This window comes from Bufo gargarizans, chromosome 6 (assembly GCF_014858855.1).
Source record: "Bufo gargarizans isolate SCDJY-AF-19 chromosome 6, ASM1485885v1, whole genome shotgun sequence".
Taxonomy (NCBI): Eukaryota; Metazoa; Chordata; class Amphibia; order Anura; family Bufonidae; genus Bufo; species Bufo gargarizans.
The window spans coordinates 112,166,490-112,178,869 of record NC_058085.1 but is presented as its reverse complement, the minus strand read 5'-3'; positions in this window follow the sequence as shown (position 1 = coordinate 112,178,869).

Genomic DNA, 12,380 nt, shown 5'->3' with positions numbered 1-12,380 from the left:
TCTGGCAGAGGTTGATCTTGGTTACATCTGTCCAAAGAATGTTCTTCCAGAAGTGTGCTTTTTTTTTAAAGATGTTTTTTTAGCAAAGTCCAATCTAGCCTTCTTATTCTTGAGGCTTATGAGTGGCTTGCACTGTGCAGTGAACCCTCTGTATTACTTTCATGCAGTCTTCTCTTTATAGTAGATTTGGATATTGATACTCCTATATCCTGTTCACTTGGTTGGCTGTTGTGAAGGGGTTTATCTTCACCATCGTAATTATTCTGCGATCATCCACCACTGTTGTCTTCCGTGGGTGTCCACGTCTTTTTGCATTGTTGAGGTCACCAGTGCTTGCTTTCTTTCTCAGGATGTACCAAACTGAAGATTTTGCCACTCCTAATAGTGTAGTAATTTCTCGGATGGGTTTTTCCTGTTTTCCCAGATGAAGGATGGCTTGTTTCACCTGCATGGAGAGCTCCATTGACCACATGTTTACTTCTCAGCAAAAACTTCAAAATGCAAGCACCACAAATCAACTCCAGGCCTGGTATGTGCTTAATTCAGAATGAAATAATAAGGAATTGCCTGAAACTGCCCATGAAACAGCCTTTGAGTCAATTGTACAATTACTTTTGGTCTCTTTAAAAACAGAGTGCCACATGTAAAGGAGCTGAAAATCCTAAACCCTTCATCCGATTTTAATGAAAGCTAAAAGTCTGGACTTTATGTCCATGTCCATTATATAACTATAAATTGAATATGTTTTAGTAAACAGGTAATAGAAACAAAATTTGTATCAGTGTCCAAATATATATGGACCTAACTGTATATACTGGGAGCACTATGGGGGCATTATATAAACTGGGTCACTCTGGGGGCCTTTGTATGTTCTGGGGTCACTGTGGGGGAATTATATATGCTGATAAATGTATCATTTTTTAAAGTCCGTTTTTAAGGGACGTTAAAAATGGATGCAAAACGGACATTAAAATAGCATAGCAGACCAGAAAATGGATGCACACACTGATGCAAAATGGCCATGAAAAACTGTTTATCCGTTTTTTAATATCTGTTTTTCACATACTAAATGTACCCTAAATCTACCAGATAAGTACCTCTGAACCTATGAATCGAGACATAAAGATTTCTAGCTTGATAAGCAAAATAACGAGAATAAGGCTCTTTTCATCAACTACACAGTTTAGGCAATATCAGTGGAAGGAGCCCAACGTGAGTCCTCTTGGAGGCTGGTCTGCTAACCTTCAGGCCTCCTGGTTAGAGGTTCCCCAGTAGACAGCAGCAGAAAATATTGTCGCTTGAAGTGTAAGGATAGGATAATTGAACTGTTACCCAAGAACAATAAAAACATTTTAAGTTCCCTCCCTGTTCATCGTTAAAAGATTTCAAATTATTATTTATTTATTTATTATACACTCTTTATAGCACTGACATACTCCGCAGCACTTTACAGACACTAGCATCAAGCTGTCCCCAATGGGGCTCACAATCTAAGTTCCCTATCCCAAAGGAACAAAATGTCACCATAAGCTATCATTTGGAATTGAGAAATAACATAATATAATTAGTCGTGATATTGCCCCAATCACAAACAGCAGTGAGTGCTATAATATATAGCTTGCAGTAATGGACTGGATGGAATACAGGAGGCTTTGAGGAAGCTGATTATCCTGTAGCCCTGTTGATTTGTCAGAATCACTGCCACTGTTAGAAGTATCTGTTCTCTGAATTACTTTATATCGTTTATTCTCATACACAGTAAACAGTAATGCTTAAACAACTCCAAAAAAGAAGTTTTACTTTAAACGATGTATGCAAAAAAATACAAGGAATACAGAAAACAGTACTTTTTATGTCATGGAGATGACATGTGAAGATTTTGCAGCAACACTGACACTGTGTGGTCAATGTTCAACATGCAACATAATAAGCAGAAATCATAGCCGAGCCATAGATTTATCAAGTGATTCATCCCATTGCTGCTTCATTTGTGAGATCCTCCGGTCTAGTGTGAATCTAGGTTCATCTATAACATGGGTATCTGCACAGAGCTGTGGAGAAGATGTTTTTTGTATATTTATTGTTACTGACTTAACTTTCAATAGTAAATGGGTAACGAAGCACAGAAAAGTTACAGATTCGTGAATGCTAATTAGCATAGAATCACCCCCAATTATGGCTCAGTAAAGGTTCATGCACACAGTCGTATTACAGCTCTGTATAAGCTTTATTATGTATGGAGCCTTCATTGTATCCACAGGATAGATCATCTGTATAAGACCTGTAGATGAGCATTACGATTGCTGGAAAGGAATTGTTTCTTCCTGGCAATTGCCTGATCATCTGTGAAGGAGACCGCTGCACCCCATGTAGCAATCCTCTCCACAGTATAGGGAGGAGGCATCGCTAATGCCATCGCTCATCCACATACAGAATCATTATTTGCCGGCAGCAGAGCCTGATTGGACAGCAGAATCTGCCGCCGGCAAAGAATAATTTTTTTAGCCAGCATAAAAAATACGATTGCGCGTTTGCTCATTCATCGGTTTATTGACAGCACTTACACAGGCAGATCATCGCTAACGAGCCAACCCTCTGCAGGTCTAATACAGGCCTTAAAGAGGTTGTCCGAGTTATGAAAAAAAAATATATAGCACTGAAAATCTGATGGGCAGCAATATATAACTAGGCTAAGAAAGTTTTATGCAAAAAAAATATATATTTCCTCATTTCCCGGTTCTTTTCTGGCCCTTTGTTTACATGCAATAACAACAACCTCTGCCCCTCCCCCTGCTCTGCTAAGGGAGTGGCTACAAGAGCTGCCCTAAGTGACATGTCTGCCTGCTGGGAAATCAGCAGCATGTTGTATGTGTAGGACTATAAGTCCCAGCTGTATAATGAGACTGCTAAGGGACTGGATAGAAGAGCAGCCCTGACTGCTGGGAGAATCAACAGCAACTTGTAAGTGTAGAACTACAAGTCCCATCTGTATAATGACACTGCTAATAGACACAGAATTTTCCCCCTACCTTCTTGTGCAATGCTCTCTCTAGTCTGTCAGCTCCTGTGCCCAGCATTGTCTCCTCACTGCTACGCAGTCTGTGCAGCTGAAGGGGTTAAGAATCCTAGGAGAGAGCAGACAGCCGGCAGTGAAGGGGGGGGGCGTGGCCAGCAGAGTGACGTCTCGTTTACAGGCTTGTGCAACGAACTTTATCAGAGCAGGGAAAGAAGCTGACATCACAGGTCATGTGACCCTCAGTCACTTCTGATAAACCAGGCACTGCAGATAAAGTGAGTTAATTGTAAAGTTGTTATATTTGCCTTGTTAGGAACATAGAAAGAACTAAAAAAAAAAACTCTGACAACTCCTTTAACCCCTTCTACCGCGGGCCAGTTTTCCCTTCCTGCCCAGACCTATTTTTGCAAATCTGACGTGTCATTTTATGTGGTAATAACTTTGGAATGGTTTTACTTGTATTTCATGTTAGTAGTAAATTTTGGTCAATATGTTTTTCCTATATTTATTTAAAAAAATCTACATTAACAAAAAAAAAATGAAAAATTCATAATTTTCTAAATTTTAATTTCTCTTTTAAGACAGATAATAATATCTTATAAAATAGTTATCAGTCAACATTCCCCATATGTCTACTGCATGCAGTACTTTTAGTCCGGCTGCCTCTTGCTGTACGCTGCCGTGCCACCGCCCCCATTATAGTCAATGGGGTTGGAGCCGCAATTCGGGGGCACACGTGAACTAGCGGCAGGACAGATCCGACAGGCTGTTCACCCGCCGGAACAGCCTGCCAGAGTCCCCTGCCGCTAGTGTGAAAGTACCCTAATAAATACATTTTTATTATATCACAAGTTAAAATCTGATTAAACTTTATAGACATTTACCCACACATAAAAGGGGGTGGAAAATTTATCACAAGTATCAGTCCAGCAGTAAAAAGACAGTTTTTTGTTCGGGATTATTGGGGCAGGAGATGGGAAGGAGGACAGATATAAATCACCCACTGAGTGTAGATTTGGCTGTATTAGGTGATTTACTCAACTGCCCTGAGTAGGTGAAAAGGTGCACGATATAGTTAAAAGGGTTATTAGTAGCGCAATTAGTTATTGTTAGAGGTTGGGGGTCGGCAACACACCCTAAGCTAGAAGAATGGAAGCAATTAATGGGAAAGATTAAGAATTATGAATATATATTATTCTGGGAGAAAAAAACTGATCAGGAAATGGGAACAGGTTTGGTTAGGATGGATATGATTTAATTTTGTTGTTTTTGTTTTCTTTCCTTCCTATCCTGATCATTTCAGAATGTTCCTGCGATAAGGGAGGATTGCGTTGGTGGGGTAGGCTGGGTTGGGTCAGAATATGGACTTTTATATATGATATGTATCATGTTATTTTTGTATGCATTAAAAATAAAAATAAAATAAAAGGTTAGAAAAACAAAACCTGGTGAAATGTATATTAGTTATACATACATCATCTGCTCCATGAATAATCAATCACAAAATAATGCAAAACAGCAGGTAATTCACAACACATAGTTAAATTAGAAAGATATGGACCACTGTAGTCACCCCCATCCAAACACCCTGAGAAGAAGTTACTACGCTGGGCCACATTTACAAATTTTATGCCAGCAAAAAGGTGTAAAGGTTGCTGGCATAGATTTTCCATCAAACGCATGGACTACCAAAGATGTGCCTAAGGCCTCATGCACACGACAGTATTTTTTAATGTCCCGCAAAACGTGGTTCCGCTGTTCCGTGATCCGTGCCCGTTTTTTCTTCCGTGGGTCGTCCGTGATTTTTGGAGAATCCACGGACATGAAAAATGAAAAAAAAATCTAAGTCAAGTTTGCCATTGAAATGATAGGAAAAAACGGACACGGATCACGGACACGGATCACGGACGCGGATGACAATCTTGTGTGCATCCGTGATTTTTCACGGACCCATTGACTTGAATGGGTCCTGTGAACCGTTGGCCGTGAAAAAAATAGGACAGGTCCTATTTTTTTCACGGCCAGGAAACACGGATCACGGGTGCGGCTGCCAAACGGTGCAGTTTCCAATTTTTCCACGGACCCATTGAAAGTCAATGGGACCGCAGAAAAACACATTAAACGGGACAACGGCCACAGGTGCACACAACGGTTGTGTGCAGGAGGCCTTATTTATATGACACCCTGTCTCATCTTATGGCAACAAAGCTCCCATAAAATAAACTAAAAAGACAGTCAAAACATGGCTCCCATGACTGTCAATAAATTATTTCCATTACCAATGTAAAACTGAAACAGACTACTGCAGATAATGGCGGTGTTGGGGTGGTTATACCACAGTAAGAAGCAGGAAATCATTTTTTTTAAACAAGATCACAAATACTGCTAGGCCTACTATGGGATATGGTCTAGTGTTTAAAGTACAAGTTTGGGCCTATTTTAACTATGTCACAACAATCTACCAATATATAACGACACTTGAGCAGATAACTCTGGTGGGAGTTCATGAGACACAGATTCCAACAATGACCAGACGGCAAGACCCACAGGGCTCTTTTGTGTTCAAACCTTTGATACAGGCAATAATAGCCAGGACAACAACATTTAGGGTGAGACTCACTAGACTGTGTTACTGGCCACACATGACTTACCCCATGGCAGCTGTTGGCTGTATAATTTTGCTGCATACAGTCAGCCACATCGCATGTCTCCTCAGACTATCCCTCACCTGCAAGATACATACAATTGTGAAAAATTATGTTTAGACATATAAAACCTAGCCACAAATGAAAAAAGAACACTCGCTGGCGTGGAGTGTCATCAAATCACACTGTAGGAGACATTCCAATCAGGTTAGCAATGCCACTCAGAGCTGCCCCTTCACCCTCAGTTCTCAGCACCTCAGGCTGAAGCTTCAGACTTTAACCTTGTAAGAAAAGGGTGTGAGATGCACAAACTGCAGGAAGTACTATGAGAGTTTACAATTCATACCTCATGAGGTCTTTGTCAATCCAAGAACCCAATTGTAGTCTCTCATAGTTTAAATAGCTGCCAGAAAGTGATCTGAGCCTTTTATACTGATTATCTTCTCAGAATAGGTCATCAGTATCAGATCAGTGGGGGTTAGACACTTGGGACCCCCACTAATAAGCTGTTTGAGAAGGCACCAGCGTTCGCAGTAGAGCCATGGCCTTCTTTCAGCTCCAGAAGCACAGCGGCATCCATCGTACACTTCAATGGGGCTGAGTTATGCCTATGCCATGTGACCGATGATCGTGAAATCACATGGTCTAGACCAGCGATCAGCAACCTCTAGCACTTTCCATCATTAACATTTACTTGGCTGTACAAACCAGATTCCCAAAAAGTTGGGACACTAAACAAATCGTGAATAAAAACTGAATGCAATGATGTGGAGATGGCAAATGTCAATATTTTATTTGTAATAGAACGTAGATGACAGATCAAACATTTAATCTGAGTAAATGTATCATTTTAAAGGAAAAATAAGTTGATTCAAATTTTCACAGTGTCAGCAAATCCCCAAAAAGTTGGGACAAGTAGCAATAAGAGGCTGGAAAAAGTAAATTTGAGCATAACGAAGAGCTGGAAGACCAATTAACACTAATTAGGTCAATTGGCAACATGATTGGGTATAAAAAGAGCTTCTCAGAGTGGCAGTGTCTCTCAGAAGCCAAGATGGGTAGAGGATCACCAATTCCCACAATGTTGCGCAGAAAGATAGTGGAGCAATATCAGAAAGGTGTTACCCAGCGAAAGATTGCAAAGACTTTGCATCTATCATCATCAACTGTGCATAACATCATCCGAAGATTCAGAGAATCTGGAACAATCTCTGTGCGTAAGGGTCAAGGCCGTAAAACCATACTGGATGCCCGTGATCTCCGGGCCCTTAAACGACACTGCACCACAAACAGGAATGCTACTGTAAAGGAAATCACAGAATGGGCTCAGGAGTACTTCCAGAAACCATTGTCAGTGAACACAATCCACCGTGCCATCCGCCATTGCCAGCTGAAACTCTACAGTGCAAAGAAGAAGCCATTTCTAAGCAAGATCCACAAGCTCAGGCGTTTTCACTGGGCCAGGGATCATTTAAAATGGAGTGTGTCAAAATGGAAGACTGTTCCGTGGTCAGGCGAGTCACGATTCAAAGTTCTTTTTGGAAATCTGGGACGCCATGTCATCCGGACCAAAGAGGACAAGGACAACCCAAGTTGTTATCAATGCTCAGTTCAGAAGCCTGCATCTCTGATGGTATGGGGTTGCATGAGTGCGTGTGGCATGGGCAGCTTGCATGTCTGGAAAGGCACCATCAATGCAGAAAAATATATTCAGGATGTAGAACAACATATGCTCCCATCCAGACGTCATCTCTTTCAGGGAAGACCCTGCATTTTTCAACAAGATAATGCCAGACCACATTCTGCATCAATCACAACATTATGGCTGCGTAGGAGAAGGATCCGGGTACTGAAATGGCCAGTCTGCAGTCCAGATCTTTCACCTATAGAGAACATTTGGCGCATCATAAAGAGGAAGGTGCAACAAAGAGGGCCCAAGACGATTGAACAGTTAGAGGCCTGTATTAGACAAGAATGGGAGAGCATTCCTATTTCTAAACTTGAGAAACTGGTCTCCTCGGTCCCCAGACGTCTGTTGAGTGTTGTAAGAAGAAGGGGAGATGCCACACAGTGGTAAAAATGCCCTTGTCCCAACTTTTTGGGGATTTGTTGACACCATGAAATTCTGATTCAACATATTTTTCCCTTAAAATGGTACAATTTCTCAGTTTAAACTTTTGTTCCGTGATTTATGTTCTATTCTGAATAAAATATTAGAAGTTGGCACCTCCACATTATTGCATTCAGTTTTTATTCACGATTTGTATAGTGTCCCAACTTTTTTGGAATCCGGTTTGTACTTGTAACTCCCATAGAAGTGAAAGGAGGATTCTGGGAGTTGTAGTTTCAGAACAGCTGCAGTGCCAGAGGTTGCTGATCCCTGATGTGTTTTGATCAAAATATATTGGCTGAGAGTCTCTGATTTCATCATCTCAGAGTGAGGGCTTAGTCTATATATAATGTTTGCATCTATTGTATGAGTGTTTCTGTGATTTTTCTTTTATAAATGTTGCCACTTCTTCACTGAAGTTCAGGTTTGGGTTCAAGGTTGTGTAGATTTTATTTTCCCTTATAACATGGTTATAAGGGAAAATAATAGCATTCTTAATAGGCTTCTCTTTTTTCTTCTTCTTTGAGGAAAAGGACCTGTGGTGACGTCACTGCGCTCATCACATGGTCCATCACATGATCCAGCACCATGGTGATGGATCATGTGATGGACCATGTGATGAGCGCAGTGAAGTCACCAAAGGTCCTTTTCCTCAAAGAAGAAGAAAGAAGAGAAGCCGGGCTGCGCGAACAAGTGGATGAGGTGAGTAAAAAATTTTTTTATTTTTTTTAACCCCTCCAGCCCTATTTTACTAAGCATTCTGTGTTAAGATCCCGATCGTCTCCTATCAACCATGTGTGAAAATCGCACCGCATCCGCACTTGCTTGCGGATGCTTGCGATTTTCACGCAGCCCCATTCACTTCTATGGGGCCTGCGTTGCGTGAAAAACACACAAAATAGAGCATGCTGCGATTTTCACGCAACACACAAGTGATGAGTGAAAATCACCGCTCATGTGCACAGCCCCATAGAAATGAATGGGTCCGGATTCAGTGCGGGTGCATAGCGTTCACCTCACGCATTGCACCCGCGCGGAAATCTCGCCAGTGTGAAAGAGGCCTTATCCAAAATTTTATTCTGCAACACTTTGACAGCCACAACTAAGCAGCTCTTTAGTGTAGTAGACTTCTCAGAAGTCTGACCTTTAGCAATGAATACTAAATGCATATCCAATTGATATGACTTTTGTTAGTATGGTGAGATGAAATCTATCCTGAAATTTTTGCAGCCCATACATAGGTAACCAAACCCTAATATTCTGACGCTTATATGACTGTTCAGCTTATGCTGTGTACAGTAGGGGCAGCAATGATCACATTATCATCAGACAGCAGTAAAAGGCAACACAACTGGAGACAAATGGCATCACACAAAACACAATAGTATAGCCAGGAATCCTCTTTGTTGCTTTTATTGGATATGTATACAAGCAGTAAAGTAAGACGCATTTTGGCCGTCAGCTAAAAAAGGTTCAGGACTGACTAAAACACATCCAACTTTACTGTTTCTATGTACATACATTGAAGATGACCTGTTACCTCTCCTAACAAGTCTGTTTAGATAACTACAGTTGCAATAAAAAGTATGTGAACCCTTTGGAATGATATGGATTTCTGCACAAATTGGTCATAAAATGATCTTCATCTAAGTCACAACAATAGACAATCAAAGTCTGCCTAAACAAATAACACACAAATAATTAAATGTTACCATGTTTTTATTGAACACACCATGTAAGCATTCACAGTGCAGGTAGAAAAAGTATGTGAACCCTTGGATTTATTAACTGGTTGAACCTCCTTTGGCAGCAATAACTTCAACCTAAACGTTTCCTGTAGTTGCAGATCAGACGTGCACAACGGTCAGGAGTAATTCTTGACCATTCCTCTTTACAGAACTGTTTCAGTTCAGCAATATTCTTGGGATGTCTGGTGTGAATCACTTTCTTGAGGTCATGCCACAGCATCTCAATCGGGTTGAGATCAGGACTCTGACTGGGCCACTCCAGAAGGCTTATTTTCTTCTGTTTAAGCCATTCTGTTGTTGATTTACTTCTATGCTTTGGGTCGTTGTCCTGTTGCAACACCCATCTTCTGTTGAGCTTCAGTTGGTGGACAGATGTCCTTAAGTTTTCCTGCAAAATGTCTTGATAAACTAAGGAATTCATTTTTCCTTCGATGATAGCAATCCCTTCAGGCCCTGATGCAGCAAAGCAGCCCCAAACTATGATGCCCCCACCACCATTGACAGTTGGGATGAGGTTTTGATGTTGGTGTGCTGTGGTGTGTGTTTCTTCCAAACAACTTAACTTTGGTTTCATCTGTCCACAGAATATTTTGCCAGCACTGCTGTGGAACATCCAGGCGCTCTTGTGCAAACTGTAAGCGTGCAGCAATGTTTTTTTTGGACAGCAGTGGTTTCCTCTGTGGTATCCTCCCATGAAATCCATTCTTGTTTAGTGTTTTACGTATCGTAGATTCGCCTACAGGGATGTTAGCATATGCCAGAGACTTTTGTAAGTCTTCAGCTGACACTCTAGGATTCTTCTTCACCTCATTAAGCAGTCTGCGCTGTGCTCTTGCAGTCATCTTTACAGTACTGCCACTCATAGGGAGAGTAGCAGAAGTGCTGAACTTTCTCTATTTATAGACAATTTGTCTTACCGTGGACTGATGAACAGCAAGGCTTGTTGTTTAAAAACTCCACAGCTAAAGTAACCTGCAGTGAGGAGTTTAAATATGCCACATGTCTCTTCTCCTACTTTGTGTTAATGGGAACAAACTGTCTTTCTTTCCAGACTTTTCTAAGGAGATTCAAGAAAAGAGACGCAGCTTCACCGCGGTTAAGAAATGGCTACAGGAAAGGAATATTAAGTATTTATTTATCTACCCAGCTAAGCTTCGTATTATTTTTGATGCCAGAACTCACTTTTTTGATTTTCCAGACCATGCTATGGACTGGCTTGATCGGAATAATATTTTAGGCTACTTTTACACTAGCGGCACGGACCTCTGGCAGGCTGTTCCATCGGGTAAACAGCCTGTCGGATCCATCCTGCCGCTAGTGACCGTGTGCCCCCGGACTGCCTCTTTGTCCCCATTGACTATAATGGGGTCGGGGGGTGGAGTTCCGGCGGAGCCATGGCGAGAGGCTGCCAGAATAAAACTACGACATGTCTGACATTTATTCCGGCAGCCTCTCGCCGTGCGCTGCCATGCTTCTGCCGGAACTCCGCACCACCCCCATTATAGTCAATGGGGACGGAGAGGCCGTCCGGGGACACACGGTCACTAGCGGCAGGACGGATCCAACAGGCTGTTCACTCAACGGAACAGTCTGCCAGAGGTCTGTGCCGCTAGTGTGAAAGTAGCCTAAGTGATCTTGTTTTTTGTTTTATCTTTTCTTGTTTTTCTCCATCCTTTTTCTTGGGGGACCATGGGGGAGGCAGAGGATGGTCCTAGAGGAGAGATCTGTTGCATAATGTGGCAGATCAAGAGTTGGGGGGTAAAGAGGATAGTGGGTGGGGTTTGTGATGCGTCTCATAGCTCAAGGAGAGGGGAGTTGGGGTTACTGGAAGTTTTTTATAGGTTGGGACTCCTCTGGATGAGTTCATGTCAGCTAGAATCTTAAATTGGAATGTTCGGGGTCTGGGGGATAAATTGAAGAGACAAGCGGTTTTTGATCTGGTGCGTAAACATCTCCCAGTGATTGCTTGTTTGGTGGAGACTCATTTTACTGAGGAATCTTCCCGGTGTGTCGCCAGGGGATGGTCTGCCCAGACCTATCACTCTACCTTTACCAGCTACTCCAGAGGGGTTATGGTCCTTATTCATAAGGCGATTGATTATGTTTGTGATGCATCCTCTGTTGACAAGCAAGGGAGATATGTCTTCTTATACGTAGACTTGCTGGAAAGCTATTTATCCTGGCCTTTGTTTTTATTCCTCCCACTTTTTCTCTAAATGTACTTAATTCTTTGCTTACTTTTATGGAACAATGGCCTGAATGTCCTTCTTTAGTTATTGGGGACTTCAATTGTGCTATTGACCCCACCACGGATAGGATTTCTGTGTGTGGGGGAATTGCCATGCTCTCGCCCAGGGGTCACCCTTAGCCCGGTTCTGTCTGGAGTCTGGCTTTGGGGATGAGTGGAGGTGTTTAGGGAGAGGAAGAAGAGTTTATTTGTGTATTAGCAACTCTGGTAAATCTATGTCTAGGATGGATCTGGCCTTAATAAATGAAAAATATATGAGTTATGTAGAATAGATAAAATATGAAGCCAGATCTCTCTCGGATCATGTACCTCTCTCCCTCAAGCTATGTATGGCTCACGATCAAGATATGGTAAGACCCCCATTTAGACCAATCCTTATTGGTTGTCGGTAATGGACAATCATGATTTTCCATGTCAGGAAATTGTGCAGTTTTGGGAGATCAATTACAAATTAGTGAAGACCCAAGTAGTATGGGATGCATTTAAGGCCTTTATGAGGGGGATTTTTGTTAGTAATATTTAAAACTTTAGAAAAGGGTATAGTAATTAGTGTTGATCACGAATATTCGAATTTCACATTTTTATCGCGAATATAGGTACTTCGAAAATTCGC